The sequence below is a fragment of the Lepidochelys kempii genome, chromosome 3 (genome assembly GCF_965140285.1).
Source record: "Lepidochelys kempii isolate rLepKem1 chromosome 3, rLepKem1.hap1, whole genome shotgun sequence".
Classification (NCBI taxonomy): domain Eukaryota; kingdom Metazoa; phylum Chordata; order Testudines; family Cheloniidae; genus Lepidochelys; species Lepidochelys kempii.
The window spans coordinates 23,944,709-23,967,164 of NC_136382.1; positions in this window are offsets into that span (position 1 = coordinate 23,944,709).

Below are 22,456 nucleotides of genomic sequence, written 5' to 3' on the forward strand. Positions count from 1 at the left end.
CAGTAAACAAGCAAGTTGGCACTGTGATTCGGCAAGGTTCTTAAGATGAGAGCAGGTCCTCTAAATCATTTTCTGGATTTTTTTTTAAATGAAAAGTGACTCATGTCTGACATGAAGGGGGGAAAAAAACCCAGACAAAGAAATTTTATCGTTTTTTTCCCCCAGATGTGAAGTGAGCAAAAAAGCAAACTTCACTGATTGTGGGTCCAGAGTCTTCGTAGACTTATTACTGGTCAACACCTGTACTTCCACTGTTTTGTGTCTGCTGCATGAAAGCAGGTCTGTTCAATATCTGAGCAGGTAATATGAAGGCTATGCCTGAAGCCACTGCTTTCTGTTTGTGTAGGCAAGAGGTACAAAGCGAACATTAAGCAGGCACAGTGCTGTATACCTGATCAGTGTCTGCTTCATGTCTGTAGTTCTCATATTTATTTTATACCTGTTCCAGGGGCCGTTTTTTTGTTGTTTTCTCTTTCTCTCTGTCCCCACCCACTCAGGAGGAGTGAAATTGTGGGGGTGGGGGAAGACTGTCATCTTTGGAGAGGTTTGGGTAAACCAAAGGGGCTGGGAAGCAAAGCTGAGCAGTTCTCTCAACTGCACTGTGATCAAGATTCACTTTAAACCAAACCCCAAACAGACCTTGAGAGACTACAGTTGAGCTACCCAACCCCAGAATAAGTATTACCAGAGATCCTAGGAAACTAATAAAATTCCAGCATATGTGTGTGTGTGTGGGGGGGGGAAGTTATGTTTCTTTGCATGTATCTTACCTGTTATTGATATTTATTTAGTGTGCTAGGCATCTTACCAACAAATTTCTCTGTCCCAAAGAGTTTACTATCTAAGGGCTAGATTCTGCTTTCAAGTGGTACTTGAGACACAACCCTAACACACAACCCCCCTCTCTGCTTCCACTGAATTCCAAGAGGAGGCATAGGGAGGGGCAATAGCTTCAGGCCACTAGCTATTTGCTACACTGTTTAAAATTACTACCCTCCCCCCCCCCCACACACACACCACTCTTAAGTCTCCTTCTCCCTGTACTCAGTTCTGCTCCAGTGTCTACAAGAAATTAGCCCTCTAGTTAAGGCTAGCAGAAGGGCAGCTGGGGATGGAAGACATATATTATTTCAAGGAGTTATATATACAGATTGATTGTATGTTCTGATCCCCCATCCCCTCCCTCTCTGCACTTTATATGCCACTTGTCTTCTTAGACTGTCAGCTGTATGGGTGAGAGATTTCATCCTTACATATGCATGGACAGAACCAAGCACATTATGGATGTTGCTGGGAAAACAATCATGATATTGGTATCAAAGATGCAGTGTCAGTCATTCAAGTTACCAGTACTGCATGTCATTTTCTCTGTAGTTCTCTATGGAAGTAAACAATAAGAGACCCTATGTCCCAAATAATTTAAACAGCCTGATTCTCATTTGCACAGAGGCCCTCATTTTTGCTGGTCATGTACAGTAAAGGGCCCTTAAAGGGGACATAAATATTTATGCCCATTTTAAGGAGCTTTTACACTACCAGAGTGCTCTCAAGGGGCCTTTGTGTAAATGAGAATCAGGTCTAGAAATCTGAGGTTTTCTTCAGAGTATGTGAGACTGAATGAACTGTAGAGGGAAGAAGAAATAGGAAAAGGAGATTGACTATGGTCCTGAGGTAAAATTTTCAGAAGTTCCTAACTTGTTTTCAGAAGTGACATAGGCATTTAGAAGCTAAAAACCCTTTTTACTTTCATTGAGTCTTAAGGCCTTAAGATAACTCAGGTGCTTTTGAAATGTTTACACTGTGATTTTTAGTTTGATAACTTTTTAAACCCAGATTTAAAACTTTTGTAAGGGTGGTTAGGAGTGTGATTATTTATGACACTTTTATACCGGCAAAAGCCCTAGTATAGATACAGCTTATATCAGCAAAAAAAGCATTTTTGACAGGATAGCTTATTTTGTTCAGGGAACTGGTATAAACTATACCAGCAAAAGCAGCCTTTTGTCAGTATCAGGTCCACTAGGAGGGTTTGCTGTATAGCTATACCTATATTACCAAGCCTTTTCTGGTGTAGACTAGGACTAAGTGATGTTAGCGGTTTGTGAAATGGGGCACATTAATTCTGCTCTAGATACTGAAATCCTTTAGTCAACACAACTGGTATAGCATGGCCTCTACCAGGGCAAGTTTTCTTTCCCATGTGCCTCATCTTAGAGGAAGTGGGAAATCTCCTTGCCCCTTCAGTTCTCTGCTGAGATTTCCTCAAAGGGTACAATTTAATAACAACAATGCTGGTGGTTTTTAAGTGCAGGGGGAGGGGGAGTGTGAACACCAAGCAGCAAGCAATTTTGGTCACTACTCACTTAGGCTGGATTTGAACCAGTGACTAGGCAGTGTAAGGCTCCATTCATTATCAATCTCCTATGCCATCCTATACCCAGAATGCAGATTTGTACAGTAATTCAGCATAATGAGTAAGTGTCTTGTTCTAAGGGTATTTTTTACTATTCCTGACTCATAGCGAATGGGTTTCCCAGACTTGTCAGTTAAATTATTTTCTAAATCTGTTCTTGTGCTGTATATCAGATCAATGCAATAATGGTGATGATGTTCCAGCTATTTCTTTTTAAAGTTATGAATTCCAGCACTTCAGAATCCTCTGCATTTCAGTTAAAACAGACATTGTCAAGTTTATCCACAAAGGATCAATCCACAGTAAAGAAAGATTATAAATGAGTAATGTTTCCATTGTGCTTTTGTCACAAGACAATACCATACTTCAGAAATGCAGAAAAAATTAACTCCACTTGATCAGATGATTGGGCCTTCTTGGAAATCAGCCTTAGAGACACTCACAGACAATACCAGGAGGATAATGTAAATGTTGCAGTTTGTAAATTCCAGATTACAATCATGCTAAAAAAAACCATTGGGCCAAATTCTCTCATCAGTTGCAAATGTACAATCCCACTGAAATCAATAATGTTGCACATGAATAACTGAGGGAAGATTTTGGCCTCGGATATGGAAAATATTGATAGAAAATGATGAATTAATTTAATTTGGCTTGGATATGAGTAGTATCTTGTGGAATGAAAAGTGGCTGAAGGACTGTAAACAAAAGCATAAGACCAAACACTGACGCACGGAGATGTGGGGAGGTCTCTCTCTCTAGCGAGGTATTGCAGGGATCTGATTCAGTCTGGTTTTCATTAATGATCTAGAAGAAGTAAGCAGCATGTTAATGAAATTCCCATATGATACAAAATAGGGTGGAGTTGTGAATACTAGTGGTGAAAGAGGAATACAAAGAGACCCAAATACTGATACAAGATTTCCATTGACTTCACCACTCTTCGGACCAAGCCCTCAGAGAGATTAGTATTGGGCAGAAAGTTACAAAATGATATTCAGCAAGGAAAAATGTAAACAAATGCATCTTAAAAAAGATGATCCAAAACCCAATAATCAATGGGAAGGAGAATCACGGAGAACTGTAACATTAAACAAATAAAACAAAAGTTTGCAGTGCATTATGAAGAAAATGGTTAATGAAATTTTGAGCGTTAAAGGGAGGTAATAGTCTCTCTTGCTCTGAAAATGGGACTGGTGTCACTAGGCCTTAAAGAAATTCTGGAGAATTACCAGGAAGAGCAGCAAAAATAGTAAGGGAACTGGAGAGACCGATTTAAGAAGAAAGATTAAAAGCATCTATATATAGTGCAGTTACACCAGACTTGTGTAGATGTATATTACACCTAATTATAACTACAAGGGAAAGGAAGAGAGACATAGTCCAAAAATAATATGAAGAGTGTAAATACTCAGGAGAGAGAGGAGTAATTTAGCATAAGGCATAATTAGGAGTAATGGGATGAAATTAAGAAAGGAAAAATATTCCCCTGGAAAATATTTGCATCCTTCTACTACACCCTGATGGTAATTACCATCAAAAATGAACTGAAACAGATCCAGCCTTTAATACAGAGGAGGTAGGCAAGTTCGCCTTTTGGTAGACACACCTTCTAGACAGATTCCAGCTTTCTGGTCACACACGCATAGAAGTTCACAGAAAATCTTTGACAGTTTTTGATAAAATCTCCACCTATTATAAGGCCACCATCCAACAACTTCCTAACAAAGAGTGCTATTCATTCTAAATAATTACAACAAGCTGCAATAAAATGCATCCTGATACTCATAAAAGAAAGACCTAAGATGAAGCTAAGGACAATACAAAAACATAAAAGAGAAAGAACAAATCACAGCTCTAATTTGACAATCTCTTGATCTGTTTGTGAATCCCTGGGCACAAGCCAATACCCTGTTTATAACACACAACAAACATGGACAAATAGCAACAGTTAGAGCTACTACCATATTTCACAGCACCGGAAACACAGATTGTCTTTCTCCCTGCCCAATATACTGATACATATACAGAATAATTCTTCCTTAGCCAATCACACACCTAATTATGGCATACACTGTTGCTGCAATAACATCTGATTGTAGTGGTAACAGATAATGATTAGGGCTGTTGATTAATCGTAGTTAACCCACATGATTAACTCAAAAATTAATTGTGATATAAAAAATAAACTGTAATTAATTGAGGTTTTAATCACACTGTTAAACAATAAAATACCAATTGAACTTTATTAAATATTTTTGATGTTTTTCTACTTTTTCAAATATGTTATTTCAATATACAACACAGAATACAAAGTGTATAGTGCTCACTTTATATTATTATTTTTGATTACAAATATTTGCACTGTAAAAATGATAAACAAAACAGTGTTTTTCAATTCACCTTATACAGGTACTGTAGTTCAATCATAGAATCATAGAATCATAGAATATCAGGGTTGGAAGGGACCCCAGAAGGTCATCTAGTCCAACCCCCTGCTCAAAGCAGGACCAATTCCCAGTTAAATCATCCCAGCCAGCCCACCCAATCTCTTTATTGTGAAAGTGCAATTCACAAATGTAGATTTTTTTGTTACATAAATGCACTCAAAAACAAAACAATGCAAAAATTTAGAGCCTACAAGTCCATTCAGTCCTACTTCTTGTTCAGCCAATCACTAAGACAAACAAGTTTGTTTACATTTACGGGATATAATGATGCCTGCTTCTTATTTACAATGTCACCTGAAAGTGAGAACAGGTGTTTGCATAGCACTGTTGTAGCTGGCATTGCTAGGTATTTATGTGCCGGATATGCTGAACATTCATATGTCCCTTCATGCTTTGGCCATCATTCCAGAGGACATGCTTCCATGCTGATGACACTCGTTAAAAAAATGCATTAATTAAATTTGTGACAGAACTCCTTGGGGGAGAATTGTATGACTCCTGCTCTATTTTACCCACATTCTGCCATATATTTCATGTTACAGTAGGCTCAGATGATGACCCAGCACATGTTCATTTTAAGAACACTTTCACTGCAGATTTGACAAAACGCGATGAAGGTACCGATGTGAGATTTCTGAAGATAGCTATAGCACTCGACCCAAGGTTTAAGAATCTGAAGTGCCTTCCAAAATCTGAGAGGGACGAGGTGTGGAGCACGCTTTCAGAAGTCTTAAAAGAGCAACACTCTGATGCAGAAACTACAGTATCCAAACCATCAAAAAAGAAAAGCAACCTTTTGTTGATGGCATCTGACTCAGATGATGAAAATGACAGTGCGTCAGCCCGCACTGCTTTGGATCATTATCGAGCAGAACCTGTCATCAGCATGGAAGCATGTCCTTTGGAATGGTGGTCAAAGCATGAAGGGACATATGAATCTTTAGCGCATCTGCCACGTAAATATATTACCACACTGTCTACAAGAGTGCCATGTGAATGCCTGTTCTCACTTTCAGGTGACACTGTAAACAAGAAGTGGACTGCATTATCTCCTGCAAATGTAAACAAACTTGTTTGTCTTAGTGATTGGCTGAACAAGAAGTAGGACTGAGTGGAGGTGTAGGCTCTAAAGTTTTACATTGTTTTATTTTTTTGAATGCAGGTTATTTTTGTACATAATTCTACATTTGTAAGTTCAACTTTCATGATAAAGAGATTGCACTACAGTACTTGTATTAAGTGCATTGAAAAATACTATTTCTTTTGTTTCTTGCTTAGAGTGCAAATATTTGTAAATAAAAATAAATATAAAGTGAGCACTGTACACTTTGTATTCTGTGTTCTAATTGAAATCAATATATTTGAAAATGTAAAAAACAAAAAAATTAAATAAATGGTATTCTATTATTGTTTAACAGAGCGATTAATCATGATCAAGCATCACTAGGCATTTGAAAATTTGGCCCTTTGTGACTTGCCCAAGCTCACACTAGAAGTTTATGGGAGAGCTGGACTGAACCTTGTAGATATGTAGGTAGGTAAGGAGTCACTGCTCTATAAGATCACACTAAATATCAAACTGTGTTAAGCAAGTTATACATGAGTCTTCAGGTGACGTAAATCAACTTAGTTCCATTGACTACACGAGCTGAGAATCTGGCTCGGCATGTTTACAGTCATCTGACTCTTTATGCAGGCCCTGATTCAAAAGGAGCTCTTCAGCAAGTGCTTAACTTTAATTTTAAGCAAATGCTTGAGTCCTTTGCTGAATGGGGCCCCAAGACCATTCACAATTTCTAATTACAGAAACTAAGGCAGTACCAAAACAATGTAAACATTCTTTTCAAATCAAAAGTTTGCTATTCCCATTCCTTTCTAGATCATTCTACATGTGCAGGAAACAAAATATGTCTGGGGGGGAAAAATGTGTTTTGGAAACTTCTGATTCCATCCAACTTCAAATGGAATCTGTTTTAAAAATATAAACATATTTAAAGGTATAAAGATATAAGGGGGAGATTAGAAAGTCCATCTTGGGTCTGAGTCCAAGCTCTCTTACGTTTCTGTAAATCAGGAAAAAGAAAAGGAGGACTTGTGGCACCTTAGAGACTAACGAATTTATTTGAGCATAAGCTTTCGTGAGCTGTAGCTCACAAAAGCTTATGCTCAAATAAATTCGTTAGTCTCTAAGGTGCCACAAGTCCTCCTTTTCTTTTTTGTGAATACAGACTAACACGGCTGCTACTCTGAAACCTGTAAATCAGGAGCAATTCCAATGAAGTTTAGCTATTGGGAAACCCATTGTAAGCAAGATTGGAATCAGAGACCTGTTTTTTCCCCTTTAAACAACTATATAGTTGCTGAAATGCTTTACACTTAGGCTTTATATAGCTCTGGCAGTCTCAAGTTGCCTTAAAGTGGGCATAGAGTAACTGTAACTTAAGGCTCCTTTACACCGTCAGAGTGGTGCTTAATGTAACTGAGAGTTAGGCCCAACATGGTAATAGAGGCCAAATGAGTACCTAAATAGACAAACATAGTCAGACGAGATTAGGTACTGCCAAAAAGGGGTGAAGTGACAGGAAGAAGCAGGCCATGTTAACACAGTGAGGATTCTATCAGAACAGAACTCTGTAACTCTGTTCATCAGGATTGTTGGCATATGGATATACTACACAATCAAACAAAAATGTGTTAAAAGAATGTTATTTAGGTTACAAAGTCAAGCAGTCAAAAGTTAGGAAATGCCTGATTTATAGTTGCCCATGAAACCTTAACTCTGCTTCCTTTTGCATCCATCCTGTTGACAGACTGAGGCAGGGGTCCTGTGGGGAAAAAAGCATGGGATCTTATAGTTAAAGCCTGTACACCTTAATGCACAAGGGGTCAGAATTAAGGTTGCTAGGAGAACTGTACATCTTCTAACAATGGATGTGTGAGATCTTCACAGAGAAATGGCCACAAGAATATTTTATAATGGAAACTGTTAGGAGACCTAAGGATAGGGGCTGCTATCAGCTCTCTTTTTACTGTGCACTGGATCTGAATGAATAATGTAGAACAGTTATTAAATGAATTTAGTCTCTTTTTCACTCAGAATATCTGTGAAAAGATTGTGATTTCCTTGAATTATTTGCTACTCAGCTTTATTCTGTGAATTCACAATTTGAGTTGTAAAAAGAAAAGGAGTACTTGTGGCACCTTTCGAAAGCTCATGCTCAAATAAATTGGTTAGTCTCTAAGGTGCCACAAGTACTCCTTTTCTTTTTGTGAATACAGACTAACACGGCTGTTACTCTGAAATTTGAGTTGTGTTATTAGGTTCTGATAGGATGGACAGTCATTTGGTATTTGTAGGAGTACACTCACTGCAGATGAGCCTCATGACTGGGTATGGGGTAGCAGCTCTTTCATCCCTCATACCCACTGCCACTGTTCACTCTAGTTCCCCTTTTCTTGCCATTCAGCCCTCTGGCCAGGTCACATTTTGGGGTTATAAGAAATAATAATTGACCTAATAGAAATCTAATAGAAACCCAATAATAGTCCTAATCCTTACATCTGGTCTTTGGCTCTCAACTCTGGGCCTCCATCATCCCTGTAAACCCTCATTCAGGGCTTTCAGTCATCTTTACCCTCTTCTCTGGGCCCCACACCATCTTGACCAGTAGCTGGTCGGGAAACCACGTGCTCCCACTACACTGGGTTCCAGTCCAGAAATTGTATAAGCAGCAGCCAAGATGTGCTTCACCAGACTCCCTGCCGCTGCCTCCCTGGACTTCTTCCTACTGTTGGGTTCCCCCCCCCCCCCACAGGCCTTCTGTCCAGCCCTTTTCTGGGCTCTTGTAATGAGCAATGCCTCTCAGGGGTTCTCCCTGGAGGTCCGGTTCCTGCCCTAGGCTGTGTTTCCAGCCCATCATAACCCTCATATCAGGGCTCCTGAGAACTAGCTCCCTCCAGTTGTCCACTCTCCAGGCTCCCCCACCTGCAAGTCCTACCTCTGCCATGCTCCTCCAGGATAATCCTCCTGCTCTTGGGGTAAGCCTCTCCCTAGTTGACCCAGTTCTTCCTCTTTACGTCAGGGCCCCTCAAGAGACTTCCACCTAGCAAAGTATCCCAGCTCTGGCCAGTTCCATCACAACATTCTTTGCATCAGCTCCTGAAGCTCCTTCCTGAGCTTCTGCTATCTACCATGAAGAGGATGGCTGTGGAGTTCTTCCTTCTCTCCTGCAGCCGTCTTCTCCTCCTCCTCCTCCTCCTCCTCCTCCTCCTCCTCCTCCTCCTCCTCCTCCTCCTCCTTCAGTTTTGTGGCATAGCAGACTCACTTCCTGAGTCTATGACCTCCATGCACTGTACTTTGTATCTTTTTAATGACTTGGAGTCTCGCACCTTTTCTGGTATTCTTAAAGAATTGGGCCCTATTTTCCTTGTATTCTTGATAGATGGTCTCAGGAAAATGTTGTTACTTTAAGACCTCTGAGTTTTTTATATAAACAGCTCCTTTCACTGGTACAGTCCTTACAATCCCAAATGATGTGATCTATCATTTCCTGGACCTTACGTGTTACTCATAATCCATTTTTGTGCATGTTCATTAGAAATAAATTACTATTTAATCCAAAATGCCCTGTTACAATTCTAACTAGCCTTGCATTATATCAACATTGTCAATTGTTGGGCATATTTCTTAGAACGTTTTCCCCCATTTGTTTCGTTTGCCCATAGTTCTTGCCATTCTTTCCTGAGCTCATTTTTGATTAGGGTGTTTAAATTCCAGTTTGCTTAAGAAGATTCCTAGATCAACTTGTTCATGATTAATAGGACTTTTGGCCTATTTGTCAGCCCTCTTCTGTTCCATACTTCCTGCCTTTATAGCACTTCCCCACTCTTCTCCAGCTGGGCCCCATATTTAATTATGCCTGGCCAACACTCTGGTGCAACCAGGTGGGTTAATTGGCCTCTCAGGCCCATATTAACCCTGTCAGTGCCTGCAGAGGATGTACACCCCTTCACAGTATTGTTTCTGTTCCTGATTGCCTGTGCATGTAAGCACTGCTGAGACAGATATTTGCTCATGCTATTTAAGAATTAGATTACTCGCCAATACCCACTTACCATGGAAAGTGAGGCTACCATAATTTAGTAACTTGAACATACACGAAAAGTGAGGACAAAGGGACGAAGTAAAGACACACTAGAAGTGAATTCATTTTTAAAAAATTCAGCAGATATTATTGGAAGTACCATAGTGTTCAGCATGATATAAATACTTAGATTAGATACACAGACAGGAAGAAACGTATTCCAAGATCAGAATTGGGCCTGCCAGGTAACAAATTAATGTTTTATTATATCTGAATGATTAAACATCACTATCAGCCAGAGCTATAAAAATGGGAATTTCTTCTCTGCAGCCAAACATAGATTATCTTTCTTCATTATATCAGATTGTTGCACGATACTTGTTTCCTTGTCTCTAATTTGCCCACATGGCAGTGTTTAACAAGTAACTGAGGCATTGTCTCTTTCTGAAATAAACATTCCAACACCTCAAGGGAAATCCTACTGCATACAACACTGAGTTGCAGATCACCTGTGTTCATTATAAAGCCAATGGCATTTGTCACAGAAGGGTTATTAATCCTGATGTCTTTAGTATTCTGGGAGATAGCATTCAAACTTCCTGAAAATGATCCTGCATTTTCAATTAGACACAGTACTAGTCCTTCTTTCCTGTTCAAAACTCTTTATATAATGATCCAGTACACTGTCAGATAGATGCTGCTCTCCATTTGGGAGGGGCATTTAACTAGTTGGGGAAGGGATACCTGCATAGAATGTTGTCCCAGTAGGAAGGAACAAGTCTCTCCCCTACTCAACTCAATGGCATTCAACCTTCATAGTAGGAAAATGTAAGGCTTATCCATGTGAAAAAATAGTTTTTAGTATTTATTTTAACTAAAATTGGTTTTTAAATCAATTTCATTAAGTCATTGAAAAACCCACGGTGGAGAATTGGTTTATATCAGGTTTAAAATGACCCAATTAAGCTTAATGGTATGAACCAATTGTAAGTGGGGGTGGGAGATTTGCACTGGTTTAACTAAATCAATTTTTTAAATGATTTTTATGTAAAGGGGTGCAATTTTTGTGCATAGATAAAGCCATAAATTAGTCAGAGTGAAATTATTCATCCATTCATATCATTTTTGCATTGAGTTCAGTAGGAGCAGGTCCATGAACTATAGAAAGAGTTTATTGAGGGCTTTGAAATCTTTCAGAATATGTTATTTTATAGGCGTCAAATCTTCTCCAGCCATCCTTCTCCACTTCTAGTGTATGTGCAGAATCACCATAATAGCTATATTGTCCATCAGGGCTGGATTAACTCTCTTGTGGGTCCAGCGCTATTAGATTTTGTGGGGCCCCTGTATACAAGTCTTTTTCCTGGGTGGGAGTTTGGTGCAGGAGTGGGCTGGGGCAGGAGATTGGGGGGCAGGAGGGGGGCAGGGTCTGGGAGGGAGTTTGGGTGCAGGAGGGGGATTCTGATTTGGGGTAGGGGTGCAGGAGGGGGTACGAGGTGTAGGCTCTGGCCGGGAGGAGCTTACCACAGGCGGCTCCCAGCTGGTGGCACAGAAGGGGTCTGGCAGGCTGTCTGCATGCTGTGGCCCCACGCTGCTCCAGAAAGCGGCTAGCTGCAAGCATGTCTCTGCGGCCCCTGGGGGAGGGGGACAGAGTGTCTCTGTGTGCTGCCCACACCCGCAACCGCCGCCCCCGTAGCTCCCATTGGCTGGTTCCTGGCCAATGGGTGCTGCGGGAATGGTGCTAGGGGTGGGGGCAGCATGCAGAGCCGCTGCCTATCCCCCTCCCTGTCAGGGGCCACAGAGATGTGCTGGCAGCCAGCCGCTTCCGGAAGCGGCGTGGGGCCACGGCACGCAGGCAGCCTGCCTGAGCCCTTCTGCGCCACAGGACTTTTAATGGCCCAGAGTTGGAGATCACTGCCTGTGATTTATTTTTGTGGGCCCCCCTTGAGCTGGGGCCCTGGGATGCAGCCCCTAAAGCCCTTGCCTTAATCCGGTCTCCTTGTCCATATGAAGGAGGGTCACTATTTTCTGTCCAGGAACAAAAACAATCTCTCTGCCTCACCTTTCATTTCACTGCTATCTTGTGTGAATTGAAAGTTTAGAGGAAATCATTCACAAAGACAATGGCAGAGCCTCTGAAGTTCTGAGTGGGGAAGGCCTATGCAAAGATATGGGCCGCACAGCAATTCTTAAAAGCGGCATGACTTGATTTGGATCTTCAATTGCATAACACTACTAGAATTTAAGGTTCTGGGATCTCAAGCCTCCTTCTGAACTTCATTATTTGTTATATATTCCGTATGCCAGCAAGCGAGTTTAGAAAATACTATAAAAGTTTAATGCATTTGTGATATTAGCCCATTCATAATAAATATTATGGGGGAAAATATTCTGTAGTGATTTAGTGTGATATGTTTTGCTGCCAAGCAACTGGAAAGAGAGGGCTTTTTGCACACAATTCCATTAATACATACCATGGTTTATCTCATGATTTATAACTTAGCTCTCTGCATCGGAATATATAAAATGTAGTTAAAATAAATAAAACTATAAAACAATTAAGGAGATTTGTACTCACTATTTGTTCCTGTTTATGAATATACAGTGTTAATATAAACAGACAGGGGGTCCTCAGTTTATCCTTTATCATTTCCAAATGTTGTTATAAGATGGTAACCCCACTGAAAACAAACAAAAGAGTGTGTCATGTAAATGTAACTTCACTCTAATGTTGCAGTAGGTCACGTTAGCTTTGATAAATGTGGCATTTTCAACTATTACTTTTGCTGGAAAATTCTGTTTGCAAATGTCACAAAAACACAAGTGACAAAAATCCTTGTGTTGAAAAGAAGCAGAAAAGGTATGCACTGTTTACTTTACATTCTTCACAAGACTTTGGTATTATAAGTATTTTCAGGATTTCTTTTTTCTATCCCCAACAGTTCAGTTCATAAAACAATTCTTTGGCATGTTTTCACTTACATGCATGTGTCCTTTGTACAAACAGGAGGCATTTGATCCACTGAAACTATCATTTGACTTTACTTCATACCGTACTCCTTTTAAGATGCAGAAATATGTACATACCATTCTCTTATTATTTCCCACTGCCCAGTTTGCGTAATTCCAGGGGTTTTTTTAGTATAGACGGCTAGGAGAAGGGTTGTAAGAGATAGTGTACATATTAATTATACTAAATTGGAATACTGTATAGGAATTTCTAATAGAAAGTTCAATTGATTAAATCTTGAAGTGTTAGCTAAGGCCTGGATGTATAAAAGGGGTTAGGCACTGTGAAGATGAGCATCACAGTATGTAACTTTTAGGCACCTAGAAAGTTACTGCAATTCACCAAGTCTGAGTTCAGTGCCTAGGTTCCCTATATAATGAATAGGGAGAGATGTGGCCTCCACAGACCATGATTCACAAAAGTCAATATACTTGGCAGGGATACACCTGAACTAGCCAATGGGAGATGCTGACAACAGCGGTGTATGCAAAGTCCTGCCCTGCTCATGGAGATAGCATCTAAGTCCATGCCGCAGGAAGGCGCCTATCGCCATTAGGTATTCTTAGCTGTCAGCCCTGTCCTTGAGTTAGGCAACTATGCCGTTTCTTGCTCTCTAACCCAAATAACTCTTCAGATATTTATCTGGACTGCAACAGCTTCACCAGGTAAGACAGAGAGCCCCCTCTCATCAGAATATCCCATTACTCAGTGGTTAGAGCATTCACCTGAGAAGCATCAGATCCCAGTTCAAATCCCTTCCCCTGTGGAGTGGGGACTTTAACTGGGGGTCTCCTACATGAGTACCCTAACCACTGGGCTAACACTGATGAGAGGGAATGCCTCCTCCCCCACTTCCAGCTAGTTTGTGTGGACTCACCTGAGGGAACCAATTCAGTGGGCACGTCAGACAGTACCTACCAGAACAGGCCTTGTATGTGAGTTAGGAGGCTGAACTCCTGTCTTTCGCTGGTTTGTGAATCGTTCTGGGGGTTAGAGAGGTATCCAGATGCCTAGATTAAGGGAGCAGTGACTGTGCTCAAAGGCACTAGTGAACTTTTTTCTGCAAAACTTTAGGTGCCAAGTGAATTTAGGTACCTACAGGATTTAGTGGCAGTTTTGTGCACGTCAGTTGTCCTGAAACTGGGAGTTAGGTGCCTAAAACAGAGATGTAGGCACCTAACTCCTGTGCATCCAGGCCTAACCTCCTACTATGAAGTGGAAACAAAGGGCTCGATCCTCCATGTACTCTGAAATCAGTGGTTGCAGGATTGGCCAAAGACTGGGAAAATAAGAGAACAAGGCATGACTAGCAATCCTAGAACCTCACTAGCCACCAGGAACCCTGAGTTCTAACTGTGGCCCTGACACTCCCTTTTGTCACTTGGCCAAGGATTTAGGACTTGTCTACATGAACAAAGACTGTGGCAAACTGCGAGTGAATCTACCCTGCACTGTCCTGCTGCAGTGTCTGCCCTCCTGATGAGCTTGAGCAATTCATTAATGCACTTTGAGCTAGTCCCATTTCAAAGAGAATTTGATCAAATCACTCTAAAGAATGGTTAACATGTGTGAGCAGGGTGTGAGCACGGTGCATATGGACAGTCAGACCGCAGAAGGCTAGTGCAGAATAAATTCACTTCAGCTTGCCATGGCCTAATTGTTCATGTAGACAAGTCCTTAGCTGCTTCAAGTTTCACATATATAAAAAGGGGATAAGTCATACTTACCTGTGGTATCTACAGTATCTTGAAGAGTGTTGTGAGGATTAATTAATAACTGTAAAATACTTTAAAAGTGAAAAGCAATGGTTATACAATATACACTGCTATTATAGTAGACATGCCAATGCTTCCTAAGTAGCCCAATGAAAGCTGGTCAGGTGATCTCTCAAGATCATTTACATGGGGCACAGTGGGAAGGCACTCTTTAGTACAGAACACTTCCTCAATGCTTCATTAAAAGCAATACATTACAGAGCTTACTCAAGCAACAAATGGGCCTTATAAATGCCCACTAAGGTCTCATGTTTGGATCTTCTTTTGCTTTGTTTCATAATAGGACTAATGTTCATGAAGTTGTAATAGCATGTAATAAGCAGCTTTCGATATTAGTAAACCTTTGACCACAGAAGCCATGTATTACCTAATGTATTCCGCCACTGTGCTAATTAGCCTGAGCATGATAGCCTTACTCACAGTCTCTAGTGCCTTACTCCATGAGAACTTCACTAAGACTAGGTGTGGTATAAGGTATTTCATGCTGAGAAGTGTCTCACAATCTGGTCCTAAGTATTTTTAAAATGGTTACATAAATGTGGTACTTTCCAGTAATTTATTTTTGGTTGGCTTGAAAAGGAGAAAGATGGATAAGAGGAACGCTCTTCGTTCTACCAATATATTCTGTTTTTTCACTCAGTATAGACTGCTGGGAATTGGCACTGTAATTTGTACTGGGCTGAAGGTCTTTTTTTCATTTTCGGGAGATAATAAGTCCCATACTGATGCAAAAATAGGACATCTAGTTCCACAGCATAAACGACAGGAAGAGCTCAAGAACAACAAAATTAAAATCAAATACTTTCTGTACAATTCTTTAATGGTCTTTTCTATTATGGTCAAGCTTCCCACAGAATAAATACAACCCATATTATATAAATATGATCACATGTAGATTCATTTAATTTGACGTTACCATCAGAATAGAACATTTCACACATGGGAATGCAAACTCCAGCAAGGGAGCAAATTAACTGCCCACAAATTGTTTGCTAACCATGAAGTTTTCCAAAAGAAGTCTCTAAGGTATATCTTTACCAAGGGCACAGTATTAGAACTCTAATACCACATGTTTCCATCTGAACAGATGGCAGTGAAAGGTTTGACTGCAATGTGTTACTAGTTAAGCGAGAAAGACTTACTGATATAGATCAAGGGGACTGTTTAAATTTATTTAGAGGAATGGTGGTTTGTAATCCATTCATGCTTGCAAATGTAATTACTTTATAATTACTTGTAAGTGGGTAGAAAACTAGAAAGTTCTATGGCTTTTTGCTCCAGAGAGTGTAGCTTATCTGCTATTCCAATCTTTTCTTTAATGTGCTAAAGGATGTATTAATCTAGGTTCATCTGCTGTTGAAGTGAGACATGGTTTTTAATCATTTTCATTTTTAGAAAGTTGTTTAGATGGAGCCACGTTTTGTGAACATTCTGATTCCTAAAGCAACTGAAAATCATTGGTGAATTGTGCTTCTTTTGTCATAGGTTGAACTGAAGTGCAATATGTAAAATGGGAAAAATATATTGCTATTCTGATTTATTTTTGATACTCCAGTAGTGCCCACAATGTGTTAAACATCATTCATACACACACAACGGTGCAGGTCCTGTCCCAGAGTAGGTACAATCTGATCCTGCACTAATACAATGGTGCACTCCTATGTCTACATGATTCTCCATGCAGACTGAGTCCATAGATCCCACTCCCTCCTGCAGATACTTACACACATGCTTCGTTTTTGAAGATGGGATTTTCGTAAGGACAAAAGTGACTTCGGAGCTTTTGAAAACCCCACCCAAAGTCATTACGACCTTTTACATGTGTAATGTTAGCCACATGCATCAACATTTGAAGGTTCAGGGTCTAATACATATCAGACCAGATTCTCATTTAGTCTAAGGCCACTTTACATTGATCTGGCAGTGTAAAGAGTCCTCAAATACAATTATATTTACACTCATTTCAGTGCCACGTTACTCTGACAAAGTGGTATAAAAGAATCTGAGAGTATATAAGAATCAGGCCTGATATCATGTATGGCTTCAAAGAGGAAAACTACACCAATATATCAGACAATGTTGTTGGCAGAGCTGGGCAAAATACCTGTTTTCACCGAAAAATGCCAATGCAGGTCATCTGAAACATTTAGTGAATTCATGTCAAATCCATCTAATGGTTTCAGTCAAAAAACAAATGTTTAAAAAAAATCAAAACACAGTGCTTTGACGTTTTTAAAACTAAATGTTTTGATTTTTCAGTTTGAAACAACTTTTCATTTCAAAATTTATGGCAATTTTATCTAAACCAGCGTTTCCCAAACTTTTTTGGCCACGGAACACTTTTTAGCCTATTACGGAGCACTTGTAATATTATTTTGTAGTCGTTTGGTTCTCAGATAAAACATGGAATTATTTATGCTCAAATATAATTTTATGCCATGATATTCAATACGAGAGCTATCAATAACCGGAAAAAGAGTTTTATGTTAAATTATAATCATTCAAAAAGAGTCGTCAACTTCTTTTCAAATATGCCAAATTTAGAATTAAAAAAAAAATTAAACGATGATTCTTTCATGGAACACCAAATCACATTGTGCTGAACACCAGTGTTCCAAGGAACACAGTTCGGGAAACCCTGATTTAAAAAAAGGTAAAACATTTTAAAAGACTTACAAAATGTTTTGCTTGGCCTGAAACAATTTTTTTTTCAGAACAGCCAGTGACCTGAAAAATCAGTTATTCACACAATTCTAATTGGTGGAGCTTTGGAAGTATAAGATCATCCTGGTATCTCAGTGTTCTAACAGTCTAAGCACCAAATGTACACCATTGGTGTGGTCGAATGGCTCATCATTCGAACTTCGGGAAATTAACCTTCATTCTGATCTTAATTTCAGTCCACATTTTTCTTCTTTTTAAACACGGAGCTATTGCTAGTCCTTGAAAGGAATGATTTGAAAGAAATGCTTGAAAGGGCATTTAAGATTTATATTATTGTAATTACCTAAATGTGGTCAAGAATAGATAAAAGCCAGTTAATGCCCTTGTCTTATTCTTTCATTCTTATTCTTTCATTTAAAGATGTATGTAGTTTTCTTTTTGAAAAGACAGTGAAAGTCATGACTAGATAATCATAATTCTAGAAGCAGAGCTCGTGGTGACTGTAGTGTTATACATGGCTCAGATACATAATAGTGCCAACCCCTAATAAGAATTCTCATTTGGGGCTCCATTCCATTTTAAAACAACGTTTAGCACCTGTTTTGGGCCATGTACCAAGGGAGAAGCAAGGAACAAAGCTGCACCGACTATTCACAGTGAAGAATTTGTTTGAATGGCATTTCTAGTGGTATCTGACAGCGATCAGTTCTCAGCCCAAAATTATTCAATATCTTTACAAAATATAAAATCACTGTTGGTAAATTTAGTGCATGACAAAATTTATAGAGTCCAGAACAGGCATGAGGATTTCACCTATTCTATTTATTGAGGGTTTTTTGGGCTGCCCTCAGAATATCTGAACACCTCAGAAATACTAGTAAATGTATCCTCACAGCCCTGCTGCGAGATAGCATTGTGCTATTTTTGTTTTATAGAAGTGAGGCACTGAGACATTAAGTGACTTGCATGGTCACAGAAGAAATTTGTGGGAGATACAAAAATAGAATGCAGATCTCTTGAATCCCAGCCCAGTGCTTTATCCTCAAGAGCATCCTTTCACATTCGAGGGATTGCTTCTGAGCTGTGTGCTGTGGTTGTTGCTTTGAGCAGTCACTATTTGTAGCTCATGATTCATTCTATGTGATTTCAAAAGGTGATACAGTGGTTCGAACATTGTGATAAAATTGAGAGCAAGCTGCTCTTGTCCTGTGACTACATCAACAGCAGGACCTTTTTCTTTCCTGCCCTCATGACATAAAATATCCATTGGAGTCAATGGGAGATTAGTGTCAGCAAAGGGAGCAAGACAAACCTTAAAAAGAGTGGAGTTTGTTAACATAGGGAAAGTCATTTCACCTCTCTGTGTGTAGTCTCTGTAAAGTGGGGATAAATAATATTTACTTTCCTTTGTAAAGTGCTTTGAAAACTATGGATGAGCATTGCTACATAAGATCTAGAAAATGTTCTATATCATTTAATAGTGATGGTGGATAAAATTTTCTAACATGCATAAGTGAGGCTTCTAAGTCCCACTGAAAGATTCTTTAGACGATGTTATCCAATTAGTCGGGTTATATACAAATTTAACAGGGGGGTCTACATAAATTATTGTAAAAATCTACAGATTAGACTTTTTTAAGTGAATGAGATCCTTGCTGTAGGGTATTTGAACCATCATAGAAAGCTGTCAGAGCTTTTCTTTAATATTTTGGATATACCCATACACCTAAACTGGATAGAAGCAGAGAGAAAATGCTGAGACTTAGCTCAGCTGCTCTGAGCTATATGCTTTCTCTACCTAATTCCCTGGGTAAGCAGGACAACCAGTGAGCCAAATCACTCTTAGTTACATGTGTGCAGCTCCTGCTGGGTCCAAAGGGACTTGCATCCAAGTGACTGAAAGGAGAATTTGGTCCGGTGAATATATTTACAAAAAGAAAAGGAGTACTTGTGGCACCTTAGCGACTAACCAATTTATTTGAGCATGAGTTTTCGTGAGCTACAGCTCACTTCATCGGATGCATACCGTGGTATGCATCCTTATGCATCCGATGAAGTGAGCTGTAGCTCACGAAAACTCATGCTCAAATAAATTGGTTAGTCTCTAAGGTGCCACAAGTACTCCTTTTCTTTTTGTGAATACAGACTAACACAGCTGTTACTCTGTAACCTGAATATATTTACTCTCCCTAATTCCTTTTGTGGCCATGAAGCTATTTTAAAATTACCCAGTTCCTTAATACTTTCTAACTCCTGCCAGGACATATAGAATTGACCGCATACTGTTCTCGTTTCTCCCATGTTCTCACTGGTCACTGGCAAATAACCACAAAGAGAGAGGGAGTCTGTGGATTACTAGGTGACACAGAAGATTGTCTTCTCCTAAAATAGATGTGTTACAGCCTGTGTGCTATAAGATATTACGTATCAGGAAAGGAATGATTCTTTCTATTTAAGCGGCTTTTGCACACAGTACATTGACTTTCTGGGTAAGTACATTGACTTTTTGTGCAATCATGTGGACCTTCCCATGGATGGAACTACTTATTTTTTTTAGCAAAGTCAAAGACCTGTGAAGCTGGCAAACTAGGTGGGCTTCCCTGATGGCTTGCTGATCTCGAGACGAGTGTGACTATCTCATAGCTTACACAGCTGTAATGTTCTTTTACACTCAGTCTGGACTATCACATGTGCTGCCACAAAACATTAAAACATCAAGCCTCAAATGTTCTTTTGTTCCCCTTTCCTTCTTGTGTATGTTTTACTCGGTAGCTTTGTTTATTTTCTTAAAATATTTCCCTTTTGTTTGCATTTCTTGGCAGAGGCTCTTCATGTTTTTCTAAATGTAATCTTCTTTTGGTCCCTCTGCCAGCTATATTGCACTAGATTAACCACAAGTGAGTTCTGAGGGCTTCCTATTCTCTAAAGCTCTGGGGGTGTTACTTAGGAACCAAAAATAACTTTTTTTTTTTGCCTCCGAATCTAAGCACTTCATCCTGGGTGTATTCCTGAAGAAGAGAACCATTTTATAACACTGTTTTCTTCCCTTCTAGCTATCTGTGTAACTCAGAGGATAGCTTTATACTGGTATCTGCATTGCAGAAACTGATAGTTTTTGTATTGCACTGAATTACACTATTTCTTTTAAACTGCAATGAGCTGGGTGGTGTGTACATGCACTAATGCCCATCAATGGATGGACTCCAAACTGCCCAACTATAAGTCATAGTTCCCGATGCTGCTAACAGCTAATGGATACAGCACCGATGCAGCTGCGCCACTGTAGTGTGTCTGGTGAAGACACGCTATGCCAACAGGAGAGTGCTCTCCTGTCAGCATAATTATTCCACCTCCATGAGAGGAGAATGCTGTCTCGGGAGGAGAGTGTCTCCTGCCAACATAGTGCCAGTGTGGACAGCACTTAAGTCGTTGTAACTTGCGGCACCTAGGGAGGTGTCTTTTTCATACCTGTGAGCAGCATAAATTACATCGACTTAAGCGGTAGTGTACACCAGCCCTAAGTATTAGAGGGTTTGAAGCAGGAGAATCCAAGCACTATTTCTGCTTTCCCTGTGTACTTCCAGTAGGTCATGGTGTGAAATACAGTGACAATTATGTATATCCCAAGTGGTGTCAAAATTGTGACAATATTATGTGATACTAGAGAGTAACAGGACAAATAAGACTTTATAATTAAGGTATTTAAAAATTCAAATACAATACTCCGTTGAGCAACTTATATCATGGAAATTCTTTCTGTACAGCAGGTGTCTTCTTCAAGGAGGAATCAAAAAATATCTTTATAAGGTCATTAGCATTCCTAAGAGCCCACTGGCATTTTGCAAAAGACCATCTTCTTAATCTTGTGCTTTTTAAAAAACAAACAAACCAATAAGCGTAAAGTTGTTGGCTTGTTGAAAATCTCCTTCAAAGAGCTAAATACCAGCGCCTCCTGAACTAACAATAATAACCATGTTTTACCAGTAGTGATGAAACATCTTCTATAAACACTCCCTACCTTACGAACCATCCTTGTCCAGTATTGATTCACCACTGAAATATTTGTGTCACTTGAGTTCAAGTACATGAAACTAAACCTTTCATTGCTTGAAGCTGTATGAGTGCCACTAAAAGCAGCATGCTCTTCAGCAGTTAGTGAATTAAATAAGCAAAAGCATGCTAATGGTCTCTCTGAGACCCGTACAGCTGACCTTAGAAAGAGAATGATAATAAAATGAAGAATACAAACAAGGGATGGAACTATGGGCCTTTTACAGGTCAGATCAATAGAGCATGCTGGGATTCCGTGTTACATATAATATTTGGCAGGCCACCTTATATAGCCATGGTACATAGTAACTGCCAGAATAGCAAGGATGGAAAGTTGTGTGCCAGCATTATTCCCTTTGTTCTGGATTTAGATACGTATATAATCTTGAGCTCATACTAAGGGGGAAAATTTGCTTTGCTTGCTGCAGCTATTGTTAAATTTACCATGTTGTGTGATTGTTTTTGAGCCCCTCACATTGCTTTTTAGTGAATTATCAGATATAATAAAAGGCATCAGCTCCTGGGGGCTGCCAATTGAACAGGGAAACTGGTTAGCTTCCAGATTCTTCTTCATCTGGTTCCTTTAATTCAATTTAAACTGCCCAGTAAATATTTTCATACTACTCCAGAAATGTGTAAATCAGCAATCCTGTTTAAGACTTCTAATAGAATATTCTGGCTACACAACACATTGTGACTTGATGTGAGCCTGCTTTACATACTAGCTGGGTTAAGAGTCTAATAAAAAAAGAAAATTTAAAGGGGAAACAATGTTGAAAAATGAAACCTACTGTGTGCTAAGAACAACAGACTACTTCTATCACTTACTGATACACAGATCCTAGATTAGCTAAGTATGGTGGGGTTTTAAGGACTTGTTAGCCATAGAATCATAGAATATCAGGGTTGGAAGGGACCTTAGGAGGTCATCTAGTCCAACCCCCTGCTCAAAGAAGGGCCAATCCCCAATTAAATCATCCCAGCCAGGGCTTTGTCAATCTGCCATCTGA